The 17,908-nt window shown below is 42.4% G+C and overlaps 1 protein-coding gene and 1 non-coding gene across 2 annotated transcripts in view; one reads left to right on the top strand and one right to left on the bottom strand.

Annotated features, from left to right (window-relative positions):
- Positions 1-17,908, bottom strand: part of LOC124621820 (tryptophan 2,3-dioxygenase) — a 421,662-nt gene that overhangs the window by 168,578 nt on the left and 235,176 nt on the right. The gene's annotated exons all lie outside the window — the stretch shown is intronic.
- On the top strand, positions 2,154-2,228 carry Trnas-uga. Its single transcript has one exon. It is a non-coding gene; the product is annotated as a tRNA-Ser (tRNA).

The raw sequence follows: 17,908 nt of genomic DNA, 5'->3' as shown, positions 1-17,908 counted from the left end.
TCCAGGAATTTTCTTCCGAACCGTAGTATGACGCTGAAGTCATAAAATGTCAAGAATATATCAACATCCACAAAAAGGCAACTCGGAAGGTGACAGGCATGATAATGACGATGATGATGATCATCATAGGCATCAAGAATTTGACCTATTGGCCTGTTGCGCCTCAGAAATGGGCAAAGGATAGTTAATAGTTTGTTTTCCTCTGGGATTATACTGCAGAGGAATTTTCGTGGGTCCGGTCTTCTGTACGCAGAACATGATGTCTCCACTTTATTGTGTATTTTTTTTTTACACAAGTGAGCGGGTCCATACTTAATCACTGTGTAATTTCAATATTCTTCTTGTCATGTAGCTACATATCGGAGGAACATCATTTCACACGATTAAGTTTTTCTTATTTGGTCAGAAGTTAGAGTCCAGCCTTCGCATTCGTGCAATAATAAAGGGGGAGCCACAATTTTGTATTGTTTGGGTGGGGGTTTCCTTCGAGCGATACGTTCTAGTATTCGTCGCATTGTACCACGGGAATGCCTAAATTTTTGAAGCTTCACTTCAGCATAGTCTCATTTTGTATACTTTGTATATAATTGACCTCAGATATTTAAATTCACTTATTTGTCGAGTAATCACAAATTTTACTCACATTGGTTCTAATACTCGAATTGCTATGACTTTTGATTTCATTTTCGGAATTGCGTACTATAACGTCATCGTCATCAAACAGCCATCGTGGCGCAGAATAGTAAGGGAAAGGAATTAGAATTTTTTTGTTAAAAAATCGTCTGCATTGCTATAGGCAATGTGAAGCACAGTTAAGACAGAGTCTGAAGAGGAAACGAACCAGTAATGTCACAAGTGGGTCAGACCTAGACGCCAATTCCAACACCGCTTCCAACTGCCAAGCGCCGAATACAAACTCATCAGAAAGGTGACGGAGACAGAAAACCAAAGCTGAGACAGAAAGATCTGTTCGTTAGCGCGTAAGACGTGACACAAGAAAAACAAGTAATACGTCCTACGCCAGACCTGATGCAGTAGTTAATAGGCTGTTATGGGTTGTTAATTGAAGGTAGCAGAACGAGGATCGCCGACGGTAGTGAAAAAGCGGGACACATTCGGTCATTACGAACCGAACTTCACATAAAATCCCCACCCTAGTCCCTTTAAATACCTCAGTTTTCCAGCTCTAAGTTTTTGAGTTGATCGTTGGGATCGACGACATTCACAGTAATAGCACTCGGTTCCGTGATTAGAACATCTACATCTATTTACATGATTACTCTGTAATTCACAATTAAGTGACTGGCATAGGTTTCAACGAACCATCTTCAAGCTATTTCTCTACCGTTGTGATCTTCTGATGTCTTTACAAGACAATAACTGACAGTATCAACTGCAAACAATCTAAGAGGGTTGCCCAGATTGTCTCCTATGTCTTTTATGTAGGCCAGGAATAGCAGAGGGCCTATAACTCTTGGTTACAGTAATGTCACAAGTGGGTCGGACCTAGACGCAACCAACACCGTTACCAGCTGCCAAGCGCCGAGTACACACTCAACAGAGAGAGGACGGAGACAGAAAATCAAAGCTGAGAGAGAAGGCCAACTATTACTTTTGTTTAGTCGATGATTTTCCGTCAGGTACTACGAACTGTGATCTTTCTATCAGGAACTCACCAATCCAGTCTCTATAGTCTCTATCTGTCCTATCTCGTCCGGATCTCAAACGGACGAACAATATTCAAGAATAGGTCGAACAAAGGTTTTTGCAAGCTATCTCCTTTGTGGATGGACTACACCTCCTGAGAATCCTTCCAAAGATAAGAAGTCTGGCATCAATGAGGCGTGAATCGTGCTTGGGTAGCTCAGTCGGTGGAGCAACTGCCCTTGAAAGGCAAAGGTCCCGAGTTCGAGTCTCGGTCCGGCACACAGTTTTAATCTGCCAGGAAGTTTCATATCAGCGCACACTCCGCTGTAGAGTGAAAATTTCACTCCAGAAACATCCCCCAGGCTGTGGCTAAGCCATGTCTCCGCAATATGCTTTCTTCCAGGAGTGCTAGTTCTGAAAGGTTCGCAGGGGAGCTTCTGTGAAGTTTGGAAGGTAGGAGACGAGGTACTGGCGGAATTAAAGCTGTGAGGATGGGGCGTGAGTCGTGCTTGGGTAGCTCAGTCGGTAGAGCAACTGCCCTTGAAAGGCAAAGGTCCCGAGTTCGAGTCTCGGTCCGGCACACAGTTTTAATCTGCCAGGAAGTTTTATATTCTAGATGTTCCAGCATCTCCCATGAACTAGCCGAAGGTGTTCTCTAGATGCTGGCCTACACTAAGGTGATCTTCACGATGCTCGCTGTGTACCATGTGCTGATGGAGAGATTCACTTTCTTCCTCTGTCAACACCACGCCTCCAAGCGCTGGTCTCTCTCTCTCTCTCTGACTTCTCGGGGTCCTCGTTCTTATTCATCACCCAAGCGCCCCCGGGTGGTAAGACCTACCAGACCAGTACGGAGGCGATCAAACGACGACACGACTACCGACACCTGGTACATCGCCGATGGGTCATCAGGGACAGCCGTAGACTTCGGAGAGGGATAGAATACTCTAAAATAACCAGTGCGAAACGAAATATTCACGCTTTGGCAACGACCACAGCCTGCTAGATATAAGCTGGTATGACACCGAGACTGCTAACAGGGCAGCCTGGGCGTGCAGAAATTGTGCTGACCGACCGGTCGTCAGTAGGAATCCTACGAGTAGCTGAACGAGACGTCAGTCGAGGCTGATGTGGAAAGTAAAGAGTTGTAAACGTAATGAATAATATGATTAAACTCCGGCACCGTTATAATAGCGTCGAAGACACTTCACAGGTTCGCCTCAGCCATCCTGACAACATATGGGTGTCTAGGCTTGGCCCTCTGAATAGCCAACTTATAAAATTAACGTTGTTACTAATAGAAATTTCGTTTACTGGTTTAAGTCATTTTTATCATAACCACGTCAACACAGTATTAAAAGTGTGGGTGAATGTGGTCAACCTTGAATGACACCTTGGGTAATGTTTGGTGAGATTGATTCACGCTTCAGAAGACGAATCTTTATCTACAGCCATTGAACAGTGGATATTATGTGCAACGGGATTCCTACATTTTCTGGTGCTGCCTAGAATATATTTCACTTCTCCCAGTCAAATGTCTTCTCGTAGTCTGTGAACACATACTAAATGAATAAATTAAACTTTCTTCTTTTCGGCTATTTATGTAAGTTTAAAAATACGGAAATACAAACTTTTGAATGTAAACGTAGGCTCCCACGGCCATTTTCACAGTCAATAAAATTCTTCTGCGTTTGGGATCGCATTGTAGCTATAAAATTCGATGACTACTTCAAGACGCTTTCCTCAGGATTTATTGCTAACAGCTGAATGGGCGCTAATTTGGTTATATACTATGGTGGAGTGCTGTCACTGGATATGAGGGTGAGGAGGAAGGGTATTAGATGTTCTTTTATTGGTGTTTGCATTGCGTGTTGCCATAGACGATTTCCACTAGACTTTCGTTTATTGCTTGCCATTAGTGGAAATCGGCGAATAGGAAATTGAGCGGCGACTGCAGCGTAGCGCTGTTTACTAACTGCCTGCATCAGCACTAGGATGAAGATCGAATTTCCAGAGGCCCCCATACTGGCGATACAGCCGTTTAGTTTGAGGAGGAAGATCAGAGAGGCTATAGAAATAGCCAAGCGACCCGACGACATGAACGGAGGAGACGTGTACCGACTCCCAGCGTCTTGGCCGCCAGCAGGGACACCTTTTCACAAGGACAGCTCTCGCAAATCAACATGCGCGCGGCAGGCCACAGCGGTGGACGGCACACATAATGCTGGCGCGCCCTAGTCGATACTAGGCAGTTAGTAAACAACGCTACGCTGCAGCCGCCGCTGTTTCATACACTACTGGCCACTAAAATTGGTACACCACGAAGATGACGTGCTACAGACGCGAAATTTAACCGACAGGAAGAAGATGCAATGATACGCAAATGATTAGCTTTTCAGAGCATTCACACAAGGTGGGCGCCAGTGGCAACACCTACAACGTGCTGACATGAGGAAGGTTTCCAACCGATTTCTCATACACAAACAGCAGTTGACCGACGTTGTCTGGTGAAACGTTGTTGTGATGCCTCGTGTAAGGAGGAGAAATGCGTACCATCACGTTTCCGACTTTGATTAAGGTCGGATTGTAGCCTATCGCGATTGCGGTTTATCGTATCGCGACATTGCTGCTCGTGTTGGTCGAGATCCAATGACTGTTAGCAGAATGTGGAATCGGTGGGTTCAGGAGGGTAATACGGAACGCCGTGCTGGATCCCAACGGCCTCGTATCACTAGCAGTCGAGATGACAGGCATATTATCTGCATGGCTGTAACGGATCGTGCAGCCACGTCTCGATCCCTGAGTCAGCAGATGGGGACGCTTGCAAGACAACAACCATCTGCACGAACAGTTCGACGACGTTTGCAGCAGCATGGACTATCAGCTCGGAGACCGTGGATGCGGTTACCCTTGACGCTGCATCACAGACAGGAGCGCCTGCGATGGTGTACTCAACGACGAACCTAGGTGCACGAATGGCAAAACGTCATTTTTTTCGGATGAATCCAGGTTCTGTTTAAAGCATCATGATGGTCGCATCCGTGTTTGCCGACATTGAGGTGAGCGCACATTGGAAGCGTGTATTCGCCATTGCCGTTCTGGCGTATCACCAGGCGTGATGGTACGGGGTGCCACTGATTACACGTCTCGGTCACCTCTTGTTCGCACTGACGGCACTTTGAACAGTGGACGTTACATTTCAGATGTGTTACGACCCGTGGCGCCACCCTTCACTCGATCCCTGCGAAACCCTACGTTTAGCAGGATAATGCACGACCGCATGTTGCAGGTCCTGTACGGGCCTTTCTGGATACAGAAAATGTTCGACTGCTGCCCTGGCCAGCACATTCTCCAGATCTCTCACCAACTGAAAACGACTGGTCAATGGTGGCCGAGCAACTGGCTCATCGCAATACGCCAGTCACTACTCTTGAAGAACTGTGGTATCGTGTTGAAGCTTCATGGACAGCTGTACTTGTACATGCCATCCAAGCTCTGTTTGTCTCAATGCCTAGGCGTATCAAGGCCGTTATTACGGTCAGAGGTGGTTGTTCTGGGTACTGATTTATCAGGATCTATGCACCCAAATTACGTGAAAATGTAACCACATGTCAGTTTTAGTATAGTATATTTGTCCAATGAATACCCATTTATCAACTGCATTTATTCTTGGTGTAGCAACTTTAATGGCCAGTAGCGTATTCTCTGATTTACACTCATGGCAAGCAATAAAGGAAACTCTAGTGGAAAACGCCTATTTCCGCCAATGACAACACGCAGTGCAAAGACCAACAAAAAACTCCTAATACCTTTCCTCCTCACTCTCCTATCCAATAACAGCACTCCTCCATAGTATATAAGAAATTCAGCACTTAGCAATACACCCTGAGCAAGGCGTCTTGCAATAGTCACCGAAACGTCGGAATTTTATAGTTGACGATGCGGTCCTAAACTCAGAAGAATTTTATTGACTTTGACAAACTTTTGAACATGACTTTCACTTTCTGAAGCCACGTTGGGAATCTGAAATTGTGCATCGGTAACAGGGACTAATCTATTATTAATTATTTAGGAGTACAGTTTTGTAAAAAGATATAGAGATTTTGTCCTCTGTAATTTGTTCACAATAGCTTATGACCCTTCTTACAGTCTGCCATACCCACCCAAAGTTTGGAAGCTTGTGTAACAGGCTGTGCGCTGTATGTCCGATGTGTCAGCTATGTAATTGCTTTGCGCCATTTTTTCGTTCCCTTTTTGTCGCTGCTGTCAAGGAAATGGCCAGAATTTTGTCCATGGGTGTGGGTGGGGGGTGGGGAGTTCCGATTTGTTATAGAGCATCTTAAGTGGACTCATGTTTTTCATTCTATTATGAAAACACGTTTATTTATTAATTAAATCTATGTATGTAATTGGCTTTTGGGAAGCCTTCATACAGATAGTACTTGGCCTATAGAATTAAGCAATAAAGCTTTTCTTAAGAAATTATAACATATGTTCTCAACAGCGCATACATAAGAAATACCCAGATGCATAATTAAATATTTCTATATTTGAGCCCGCATCTCGTGGTCGTGCGGTAGCGTTCTCGCTTCCCGCGCCCGGGTTCCCGGGTTCGATTCCCGGCGGGGTCAGGGATTTTCTCTGCCTCGTGATGGCTGGGTGTTGTGTGTTGTCCTTAGGTTAGTTAGGTTTAGGTAGTTCTAAGTTCTAGGGGACTGATGACCATAGATGTTAAGTCCCATAGTGCTCAGAGCCATTTGAACCATTTTATTTCTATATTTGGCGATATGATAGCTTCACTCCTTTGCCAAACGAATTAATATTCTTTGCTAACAAAACAGAGCTCAGTCTCCTAATAAAAGTATAGGTACAGGCGATGGCTGATACAGGCGACGGTTTATAGTTATCGACAGCAATGTTCACTACGGACAGTGCGTATCCCGTTTTCGACGTATGACTGAAAATCAGAATATAAGGAGCGATCAAAAGGTTTCCATTCGAAGGTCGTACAATCCGGAATCAGTATGCTAATCAGGCAAAATCGTCGTGGGCATTGATGCAATCATCTCACCGACGCACGAGGTTGGAAATACCCGTTTGTAAAACATTTAGTCCTGCTGCGTGAAGAAGTCTGTAACTGCCTGTTGCACGGCCAAGTCCAACAGGAATCGTCGATTATTCAAGGCCTTTTTTAAGAGGCCACAGGCGTGCTAATCACATCGCGCGAGATCAGGACTGCAGGGCAGGTGCTCCAGTGTCTCCAACTGAAGTTGGTGCAGCTCTTACATTACGACATTTGCGACTTGGGGACTTGCGTTTTCATGAAGTAGCAGCACCCCTTGTCCCAGCATTTCACAACGGAGGTTTTCAACAGACATGCTGCCCCATACACATTCTTCATTCTCCGATGGGTGTCAACCGGTGTTTGCCCTTTGGCAGTCAAGAAAGGAATAACAACACTTTTGTCGTGTTTGGACGCATTTGGTAATAACGTCATCATAGTTCACGTTTCCGCGTTTAACGCACACACGTCTGAAAGACACGTCACGAATGCCGCACTAATCCCTTGCCTTCATGTCGTCCTTATACAGGATGGTCCACTGATGGTGACCAGGCCAAATATCTCACGAAATAAACATCAAACGAAAAAACTACAAAGAACGAAACTCGTCTAGCTTGAAGGGGGAAACCAGATGACGCTATGGTTGGCCCGCTAGATGGCGCTGCCATAGGTCAAACGGATATCAACTGCGTTTTTTTAAGTAGGAGCCCCCATTTTTTATTACATATTCGTGTAGTACGTAAACAAATATGAATGTTTTAGTTGGACCACTTTTTTCGCTTTGTGATAGATGGCACTGTAATAGTCACAAACGTGTACGTACGTGATATCACGTAACATTCCGCCAATGCGGACGGTATTTCCTTCGTGATACATTACCAGTGTTAAAATGGACCGTTTACCAATTGCGGAAAAGGTCGATATCGTGTTGATGTATGGCTATTGTGATCAAAATGCCCAACGGGCGTGTGCTGTGTGTGCTGCTCCGTATCCTGGACGACATCATCCAAGTGTCCGGACCGTTCGCCGGGTAGTTACGCTATTTAATGAAACAGGAAGTGTTCAGCCACATGTGAAACGTCAGTCACGACCTACAACAAATGATGATGCCCAAGTATGTGTTTTAGCTGCTGTCGTGGCTAATCCGCACATCAGTAGCAGACAAATTGCGCGAGAATCGGGAATCTCAAAAACGTCGGTGTTGAGAATGCTACATCAATATGTATTGCACCCGTACCATATTTCTATGCACCAGGAATTGCATGGCGACGACTTTGAACGTCGTGAACAGTTCTGCCACTGGGCACAAGAGAAATTACGGGACGATGACAGATTTTTTGCACGCGTTATATTTAGCGACAAAGCGTCATTCTCCAACAGCATAATATGCTCTATTGGGCAACGGAAAATCCACGATGGCTGCGACAAGTGGAACATCAGCGACCTTGGCGGGTTAATGTATGGTGCGGCATTATGGGAGGAAGGATAATTGGCCCCCATTTTATCGATGGCAATCTAAATGTATTCTGAGGAAGATACTAAGAAAAATACTGGGGAAATAAAACACAATGATAAATACAGGACAGCAGTATATACAAAAAATTTGAAAAACTAAATGTAACGATGAAAAAACGTAACATAATGTTTTAGGGCCATCTTATTCCTATCAATGAAGATAGGTTACGTAACAGAATTGTTGAACATGTCAAGGACAAGAAATCCAAGAAATCAGAAGTGGCCTGAGAGAAAAGAAGGTTGCAGAATATGGAATTCTGAACAGAGATACATTCCGAAAGAAGGTTTTATATTCCCATCTCCAGAGAAAACCATAATAGCAAGTTGGAGCAAAGTGAAGTTCGTAAACCGCAGCACTGATTTCCTACGTAATGTTCTACCGATGTTACTACAAGATGTTTCACTGCATGACAGAGTGGCGATGTAGTTCCAAGATGATGGATGTCCGGCACATAGCTCGCGTGCGGCTGAAGCGGTATTGAATAGCATATTTTATGACAGGTGGATTGGTCGCCGAAGCTTCATACCATGGCCCGCACGTTCACCGGATCTGACGTCCCCGGATTTCTTTCTGTGAGGAAAGTTGAAGAATATTTGCTATCGTGATCCACCGAGAACGCCTGACAACATGCGTCAGCGCATTGTCAATGCATGTGTGAACATTACGGAAGGCGAACTACTCGTTGTTGAGAGGAATGTCGTTACACATATTGCCAAATGCATTGAGGTTGACGGATATAATTTTGAGTATTTACTGCATTAATGTGGTATCTACAGGTAATCACGCTGTAACAGCATCCGTTCTCAGAAATGATAAGTTCACAAAGGTACATGTGTCACATTGGAACAACCGAAATATGAGGGGCGTTCAGAAAGTAAGCTCCGATCGGTCGCGAAATGGAAACGACTATGAAAATCCGATAAAGCTTTGCACAGATGTGTTGGGTAGTGTCTCTAGTATAACTCCAGTTAGCATCACGTCGCTCTTCTCATTTCTGAGCTCGCAGTGAGTGCGTAAAGATGTCTAGAAAATAGTATCTGCCGCCAAGTACGAGGGCCTGGTGAGAAATTTCGCCTGAAGCTATGCAGCTAACATTACATAACTGTCGTGCTGTTTCGTCTTCACCACAATTCTCAGCCGCATTCTGCAGGGGCAATGAAGATGCTCCTGCATCGTTTTCAAATGGAAATGTTAGATTACCCACAATACAGTCCGCAATTGTCTCCCCCTGAGTTTCATCTCTGGTCACATGAACCGCTGTCTTTGAAAACAACATTTTTACACAGACAACGAGGTGTAGGCCAGCGTGGAGAATTGGCGGAAAGCACTGGCGGCTGCCTTCTATGATGAGGCTATTGAAAAGTTGGTACAACGCTATGACAAAAGTCTAAGTCAGAACGGCGACTACGTAAAGAAGTAGCTGAAAGGTGTAGCTAATTGTTACAAGTAAAACATTTCTGATGTTCACTGTGGTTTCAATTTGGCAATCAATCGGAGCTTACTTTCTGAACAGGCCTCGTAAAATGTTCAAACGTACCTACGTTCTGTATTTTAATTTAAAAAACCTACCTGTTACCAACTGTTCGTCTAAAATTGTGAGCCATATGTTTGTGACTATTACAGCGCCCTCTATCGCAAAGCGAAAAAAGTGGTCCAACTAAAACATACATATTTCTTTACGTACTACACGAATATGTAATAAAAATGGGGGTTCCTACTTAAAAAAACGCAGTTGATATCCGTTTGCCTATGGCAGCGCCATCTAGCGGGCCAACCATAGCGTCATCTGGTTTCCCCCTTCAAGCTAGACGAGTTTCGTTCTTCGTAGTTTTTTTGTTTGACGCTTATTTCGTGAGATATTTGGCCCGGCCACGATCAATGGACCAGTCTGTATAACCGTGCCGGTGTCGCACTACGTTGCATACACGCTGCAGTAACGCCCTCAAACGGGAACTTTACTATCACCCCTTATATCTTTCAGTCTGACTACACAGTAACTAGGTCGTGTGTAATTTCATTTAGTTGGTAGGGGTACCCGGATCCCTTACCCACCCCTTTGGCTACTTACTTGCTGTGGTAACTCTCGAATTTACTCGTCACTAGAGCACTAGAGTTTTTAAACTTTATGGAATTCTTTGGAAGTAAGCTTTTCGCTGAATAGTATCTTTTTACGAGTCATGTGAGGCGACATCTTAAGTTATTTAGCAATTTTCAGTTCAATGCTGATTTTCACTTATATTCCAGTGAATGCTATTATTGTCCCGCTTGGAGTCCCAATAGTATTTCGCAAGCTTATGACAATGAGACCCGGATCAGTGTCGTAGTTAAACGTATTTCCGTGCCACACCAATTTACAACTTTACATAAAGTTAATTCGTAACATTTACGCGGATGTGCCTACGCCGAGTGGTTCTAGGCGCTTCAGTCTGGAACCGCGTGACCGCTCCGGTCGCGGGTTCGAATCCTGCCTCGGGCATGGATGTGTGTGATATCCGTAGGTTAGTAAGGTTTCAGTAGTTCTAAGTTCGAGGGGACTGATGACCTCAGATGTTAAATCCCATAGTGCTCAGAGCCATTTTGATGCGCCTACACTGCTACGATGACGTCATAGATAAAACAAATACTGTACGACAAACGCATACAGTATGATCCATCCGCTTTGGACTAAACCATTGTTTACGCATTATTAGTCTCTTAGTTGTATCTGACGACATTTTTTTACTCAAGAAAGTTCGGCCGATTGCTACTGTAATGAGCGTATAGACATTTTCACGTCAAAAATGTCACTTTTTTGAAAATTGCGATTCAGTATTTGTTAATTAAAATTTCCATTTGATAATAAATACAGAATTAAAATAAAAGGAATAAAAATTGTTACTACTAGTGAGAGTAGAATCAATGACCTTGCGATTCCAAGACTTGTACACAACTCATTCAACTATCTGTGGGTCTGATGAAAATTCACGACATTTTAATTTGTCGAAAACCTCCAGATCTCCAAAAGCGGTTTTTGAAGATTTTCTAAGTGTGTCGTACTGCTTTCTGTCAGAGCGCTGAACTTCAAAACATAGAAATATCAAGAAAATTGGAGAGGGACCTCATGTCACGTGGCGAGACTGACTTGCAGTTGTCTCACTCCACGCCGTCTTCAAACCGCCGCTGTTTGGATTACATGGCCGGCGGAGCTTAAAGACCTCTTTCAGTTTCTCGAGGACATACATATTTGACCAACACTTAGCTCACCAACGAGTCTCGCTAAAGTTCATTGCACCACGAACGGTCTTGGGGGGGACACTGGCGTGAGCATATGGTAGGAATAACGAAATGCCGCCTGAGAGAAGTTTTGGGGAAAGTCACTAGCAGACGAGGAAACATTAAGAAACTGGTGGAAATGGAAGCTGCCCTCACCTAGTGCCCAATCGTGCACGTTGATGCTGATGCACTGCTAACAAGCGACTTCTTAATTGGAGAGCGGTTGACAACATTGTCTACCGATTCGGAAGCCAATACTATGAAGATATTGTTTTTTCTCACTTCATTTCAGCCTCCAATGTATCAAATAAAGAACTATTTCTGATTTAACTTCTTGTTTTTCCAATAATTTTTTATTCGATCAGAGTGCTGCGGTTTACGAACTTCACTTTGCTCCAACTTGCTATTATGGTTTTCTCTGGAGATGGGAATATAAAACCTTCTTTCGGAATGTATCTCTGTTCAGAATTCCATATTCTGCAACCTTCTTTTCTCTCAGGCCACTTCTGATTTCTTGGATTTCTTGTCCTTGACATGTTCAACAATTCTGTTACGTAACCTATCTTCATTGATAGGAATAAGATGGCCCTAAAACATTATGTTACGTTTTTTCATCGTTACATTTAGTTTTTCAAATTTTTTGTATATACTGCTGTCCTGTATTTATCATTGTGTTTTATTTCCCCAGTATTTTTCTTAGTATCTTCCTCTATTTTCCTTGTTTTCCGTTTCTCCTGTCTTATTTTTTGTCGAATCCAGGAATTCGGCTGCGTATAAGCTTTCTGGTTTTAATTAAAAAGTGGTTCAAATGGCTCTGAGCACTATGGGACTTAACTTCTGAGGTCATCAGTCCCCTAGAACTTAGAACTACTTAAACCTAACTAACCTAAGGACATCAAACACATCCATGTCCGATGCAGGATTCGAACCTGCGAGCGTAGCGGTCGCTCGGCTCCAGACTGTAGCGCCTAGAACCGCACGGCCACTCCGGCCGGCTCCATCTTCCTTTCTCTGAGTTTGTTAGTCACCCCGTCACGACCTTTCTTTCTTATTACCTTACCAAGATATTTGAATTTACTGATTCCTTCAATTTTTCAGTAACCTGTGGTCAAGAATTTTAGACCATCAGTTATATTTGTAACATAGCTTGTTTTACGTGATATTTTTGAAGGTCTGTTTTTTATTTCCATTTTTCGGTAATGTGGGTTTTTCTTATTGCCATTGCAATGTCTCCAGACATTATTGCAAGAACGTCGACAAAAGGCAAACACTGACTTGTAAAAGATTTTTGTTTCTATAGCCTAGTTGCATTTGATTGTTCACTCCATATTTTGTGAGTTCTTGTTCTTCCTTTCTTCGACCAGCTACTCAAGAATACAATCGAACAAATTAGGGTACAGATCATCCCAATGTCTAACACCAGTTCACATATAGAAAGCCGACACTGATGTGGGAAGCGTGACAGGCCCATAACCTGGAGGTCCATGGATCGTTACAACACTCTGGACTGACAGGTAAATGGAAGGACTGAGTTGAATACGTGGGTTTTCTTTCCAATATTTATTATGAAAAAAGACCAATTTTCCACAATAATTATCTGGCACCATGGTCCACTTAAAAACACAACCAAATCAGGAGTGGCCGGCCGCTGAGGCCGAGCGGTTCTAGGCGCTTCAGTCCGGAACCGCACGACTGCTACGGTCGCAGGTTCGAATCCTGCCTCGGGCATGGATGTGGGTGATGTCCATAGGTTAGTTAGGTTTACGTAGTTCTAAGTTCTAGGGGACTGATGACTTCAGATGTTAAGTCCCATAGTGTTCAGAGCCATTTGAATCATTTTCTTCGACGCACAAGATCTGTGCTCTCGGTCTGCTAGAATCATGGTGTGTCGCACGAGCTGCCTTAGGTCTAGCAAGCTAGACCTCGCCACCCCATACCGTACGTGTTTATTAGTACTTGATGAATTACGGTATGTATCTTGTTTTGTCATCCACACCAAAATTCTCTAATACTTGAGACAGAGGTGTTATGTTAACTGAGTCATACTATTTTTTCAAGTCCACAAACACAGTGACATAAGGCCCTCATGTTGCTATTCTGTCTTGGATTATGAGCTTAGACTCCGGGTTTGCTCCACACATGACCTACCCTTTCGAAGTCCACCTTGACACTCCCCGGTTTGTCGTCTACCTGCTTTTCTAGCGTATTACGTAGAGCTTAGAAAGGATTTGTATGTAACTGGTGACAGTGACATTGCTCTGGAGTTCTTGACATCAGTTTTATCTCCTTCCTTACGTAAAGGATAAATTTACGTCCATTTCTTATGTTAGCCATACATTACGCTGTTTTCGTTTTAACGTTTGCGATAGATTTCCTCGAGATATTTCTCACAATTCTGCGAAGGTATCGTTATGTTACATTAAAATTTTTTTCTCTTTTGAATAAAATATTGAAGTAGCGTTTGCTATATATTTAGAGTGAATAGAACACATATCAGTAACTGTCCTCTTTAATACTTAGTATGCATGCTAGGTAGGAAAGGTAATTACGATTTGGAAGGGGGGAGGGAATTTTAGTATTGTTTCTTCTGGTGTCGTAAGTAACCAAATCGCATAATTTTTTAAAGATTTTCATCGTAGTGTGACGTAGATGAAAACTGTATCTCACTGTAAATGTTTAGTTTCGAAGATTGGTGTAATGAGTACAGCTTACGTCTTTCAGTTTACAGCAAAAAATACCGGTCCGTCTCCATTTTTTTTCTTTCCTTTTTCCTTTCTTTTTCTCCTTTGCATTGAAGATTTTCCAAGCGGTTGTCTTAGGACATCGTTGTTTTGAACTCCGCAAACCTTCAAGAATTTACGCTGTAGCCACTAGAGTGCGCCAGTGATTCTACGAATGTAAGATATTCTTATCTTTCAAATATTTTCCATCTTGGTTTCTTGCTTTTAACATTAAACTGTGCCGCTTTTTCTCAATGTGGCATGACTTCCTTGCATATCTGATTTATTTGTAAAATATTAAGGATGTTTCGATGTTTCGTCTTGAGACACCAAAACAATTATACAACTATTTTATTTAACTATTGAAGATCTTAAGATGGCTGGTACGAAATATTTTGTGCATGTGCCAATAAAGAGACATTTCTAACATTTCTTTACTGTTCTGTATTGTACCGCAGAGTAACGGGGTTGTTGCATTATTGTTGTGTAACTTTTCTCAGTTTAATTAAGTACACATTAAAGGATCATGTCATTGTCACAAATCAAATCTGGAGGTGAATACATGTTGGAACAGAGTGTACCAGGTCACAGTGGAAACGTTTCCTCCGAAGATGCGACACACATTTCACGTTGTGCTCATTTACTCCGGTGTGTAGATGCAGGTCAGTCATAACAGTAATTGGTACTACAAACCTCGTTAATTATCCTCCGGTTACCAAGGGTACTTCATATCAAAAATCAGCAAACAACTCTGATCAGAGTGAGAGTTTATAAGTTGAGTTGTGACGCAACCAGTGCTTGTAAACAGAATAAAAAAAAATTTAAAAAATGCATGGTGAAATGTTTTGTGAAGTGATCTAAAAACAAAATAAAACAAATTAGAGAAATATTTGACATGCCTTTGAATGATGCTCGAAATCACGCACAGGAAATAAGGTGTCGACTGAGAATTTAAAGTTCAATGTTTAACTTCGCATAGCAATAGTATCTCAAAGCTTCATTTACAGACTGTATGGTCAGCCTAATCCACAGACAAATATTCTCCAGTGCTCTTTAAAGTTTTAAGTTAAACATTAAACTTAAATACTCAGTCGGCACCGCATTTGCTACACATTATTTCGAGAATCATTGAAATGTGCGTGAAATGTTTTATTCCCTGCTTTTAGTAAAATCATTTTACAAAACATTTAACTTTTTTAATTTTTCATTTTCAAGCTTTTTGATAATTAAATATCACGCCAATGTAACTTGTTAAGTGCAAAATAGCTAGGCCTTAAAGACATGGACTATTCCACAGCATATGTAGATAGCTCAAATCACTAATTAAATTTTTCCTTTTTCCTCTGGTTACTTACAAACAACTATTTTTTTTTGTAGAACTAGACCCCATGCTGGTAAATTGTATACTTCATTCGTCCATTTCACACTCTGTTGGGCAATCAAAATTTGGACAAAAATATATTGCGTGATTTCTAGGGATTCTTCTTTCCGTTCCAGACGTTTGAGAAAAATACTTCTTTTTAGAGTTCTATGTGACAGTGCGACTTATTATTCACGCTAATTTTCTTTGCAAAGCAAGTTCTTTCTGTCGAATGCGCGAGTTACCATACAAATTGCGCCAAGTGACATCACTGGATGAAAACCATGAGAGTCATTTTATTAATTTTCTTGTCTTTAGAGCTGTAACTTATTCTTGCTGCAACGGCTGTCGGGCATAACTGTTTCGTGAAGCTGACAATGCGTTGTTTTATGCAATTTCACTATAAATTTTGAAAGGTCCGTCACGCTTTCAGTTGGGCGTTGTGGTCAACATTTTCAATAATTTCTCTAGTAAACGGTCTGGCGGCCTCTGTTGACAGGATGGCCGTGTCATCAAGTTACTGGTAAAGCAGTCAACTGCTCTCTTCCGCCTCTGGAGTTTGTTTCTTCCGTGTGTCTTCCGGGGCTGGTGGGAGTCGATTATACTTAATAGGATAATAGGCCCGAGTGATTACGCGAGTCAGCCGCTCTCGGCTTAGTGTTATAACAATAGGTGGGCTGCAGTTGGGTAAACCGGCAGCAAAACGACAAAAACACGAATAACATGTGCAATTAGACCTTCGGTTACGTCTACATGTGCAATTACACCTTCCGCTACATCTACATACAGCATACTTCGCAAGCCACAGTACGGTACGTCGCGGCAGGTACTTCATACACCATTATCATTTCCTTTATTTCCTGTCCAGATTGCGAATGCAGCGCGTTGCGAAGAAGTAATGACTATCGGCGACGCCGCATCAGATCGAATTAGTCTGACCTTAGCGCCGTGGTAATTTCGCGAGACTTTTGTGGTAGGAATTAATATTTTGAGAAACTCTTTCGGAAAGCACGATCTGTGTGATGCACGTCAGAAACATTAGGAACTGGTATTTGATGAGTATTTTCGTTACGCTGTCAGGCTTACTGAACAAACCCAGTACGAAAAAGCTGCTATTGTTTGAATCATCTCTATGCAATTAACAGATATGTGGTATTTTCAAAAGTTTATGCGCAATACGTTCATTTGTTTACGTTGAGGGTAAAATACTAGTTCCGTCTCCAAAGTTCGATTTTTTGTAGCATCTACTACAAATGTTTTTGTACTGTCTTTGTTAATCATGAGAAAACAAGTTCTTACAGGCACTTGTTTACAACAGTTACTGTTAATACTTCTAAGAGATCCCAACCCACTCCCCCCCCCTCCCTCCCCCCCCCCCCCCCCCCCCCCCCACACACACACGCATGCACACGCGCGCGCGCGAATGTGCGCTTTCTAAGGTTCAACTGTGTGCGTTAAGCAACATCATACGTCATTTTGTTTTAGCTTTCAGTCACATTACATTCATTATTATTTAATAACACATAGACGAAAAAATGGCCCTGAGCACTATGCGACTTAACTTCTTAGGTCATCAGTCGCCTAGAACTTAGAACTAATTAAACCTAACTAACCTAAGGACATCACACACATCCATGCCCGAGGCAGGATTCGAACCTGCGACCCTAGCGGTCGCTCGGCTCCAGACTGTAGCGCCCAGAACCGCACGGCCACTCCGGCCGGCACATAGACGTTCTCCATATTACGTTAACTGCAATATTACTTAAACGATTGTATATTTCTACGTACAGATTCATGATTCTGAAAGGGAATAGTTTCCTCAGGCAAGATGGTATTTCAAAATTCAAGTTCACAAGTGTTCTAATGAATTTTGTGAAATCGGTTGTCAATTTTTTACACCCATATTTGACGTTATTTATATTAAATTTGTCGGCACAGGAGCAATTTGGGGTACCTAGTACGCCGCCTATTGTGAATAAAAGTTTCTTATAACATCCACGATGAGAAGTTTGGACCTTAAATTGTAGGTTGTCGAACATTTGGTTGCCTGGAATAGAAAGAGATGGTGTAATAGGCCCCCACTTTCTTTCCTCGTCCTTGCTGTCACAGTTTCTTTTCTATCTACTTAAAACGTGCTGAGCATATATTGTGACATGTTTTTCACTTGTTTATCGTACAATTTTTGAAGTATTATTCATGACAGAAAAAAATATTTTGTTTCATATAACCTTACACGACGGGCAAAGAAGAAATTGTGTTTGTAATATGTCCTCTATGTGATACATTCTAAAAATTTAAGAAAAAATTACAAGAAAGACAGCTATATTAAGTCAAATATTGTTATAAGATTG

Source organism: Schistocerca americana, chromosome 7, assembly GCF_021461395.2.
Source record: "Schistocerca americana isolate TAMUIC-IGC-003095 chromosome 7, iqSchAmer2.1, whole genome shotgun sequence".
In the NCBI taxonomy this organism is placed as follows: domain Eukaryota; kingdom Metazoa; phylum Arthropoda; class Insecta; order Orthoptera; family Acrididae; genus Schistocerca; species Schistocerca americana.
Note: the sequence above shows the minus strand (reverse complement) of the source record. Positions and strands in the feature narration are given on the sequence as shown.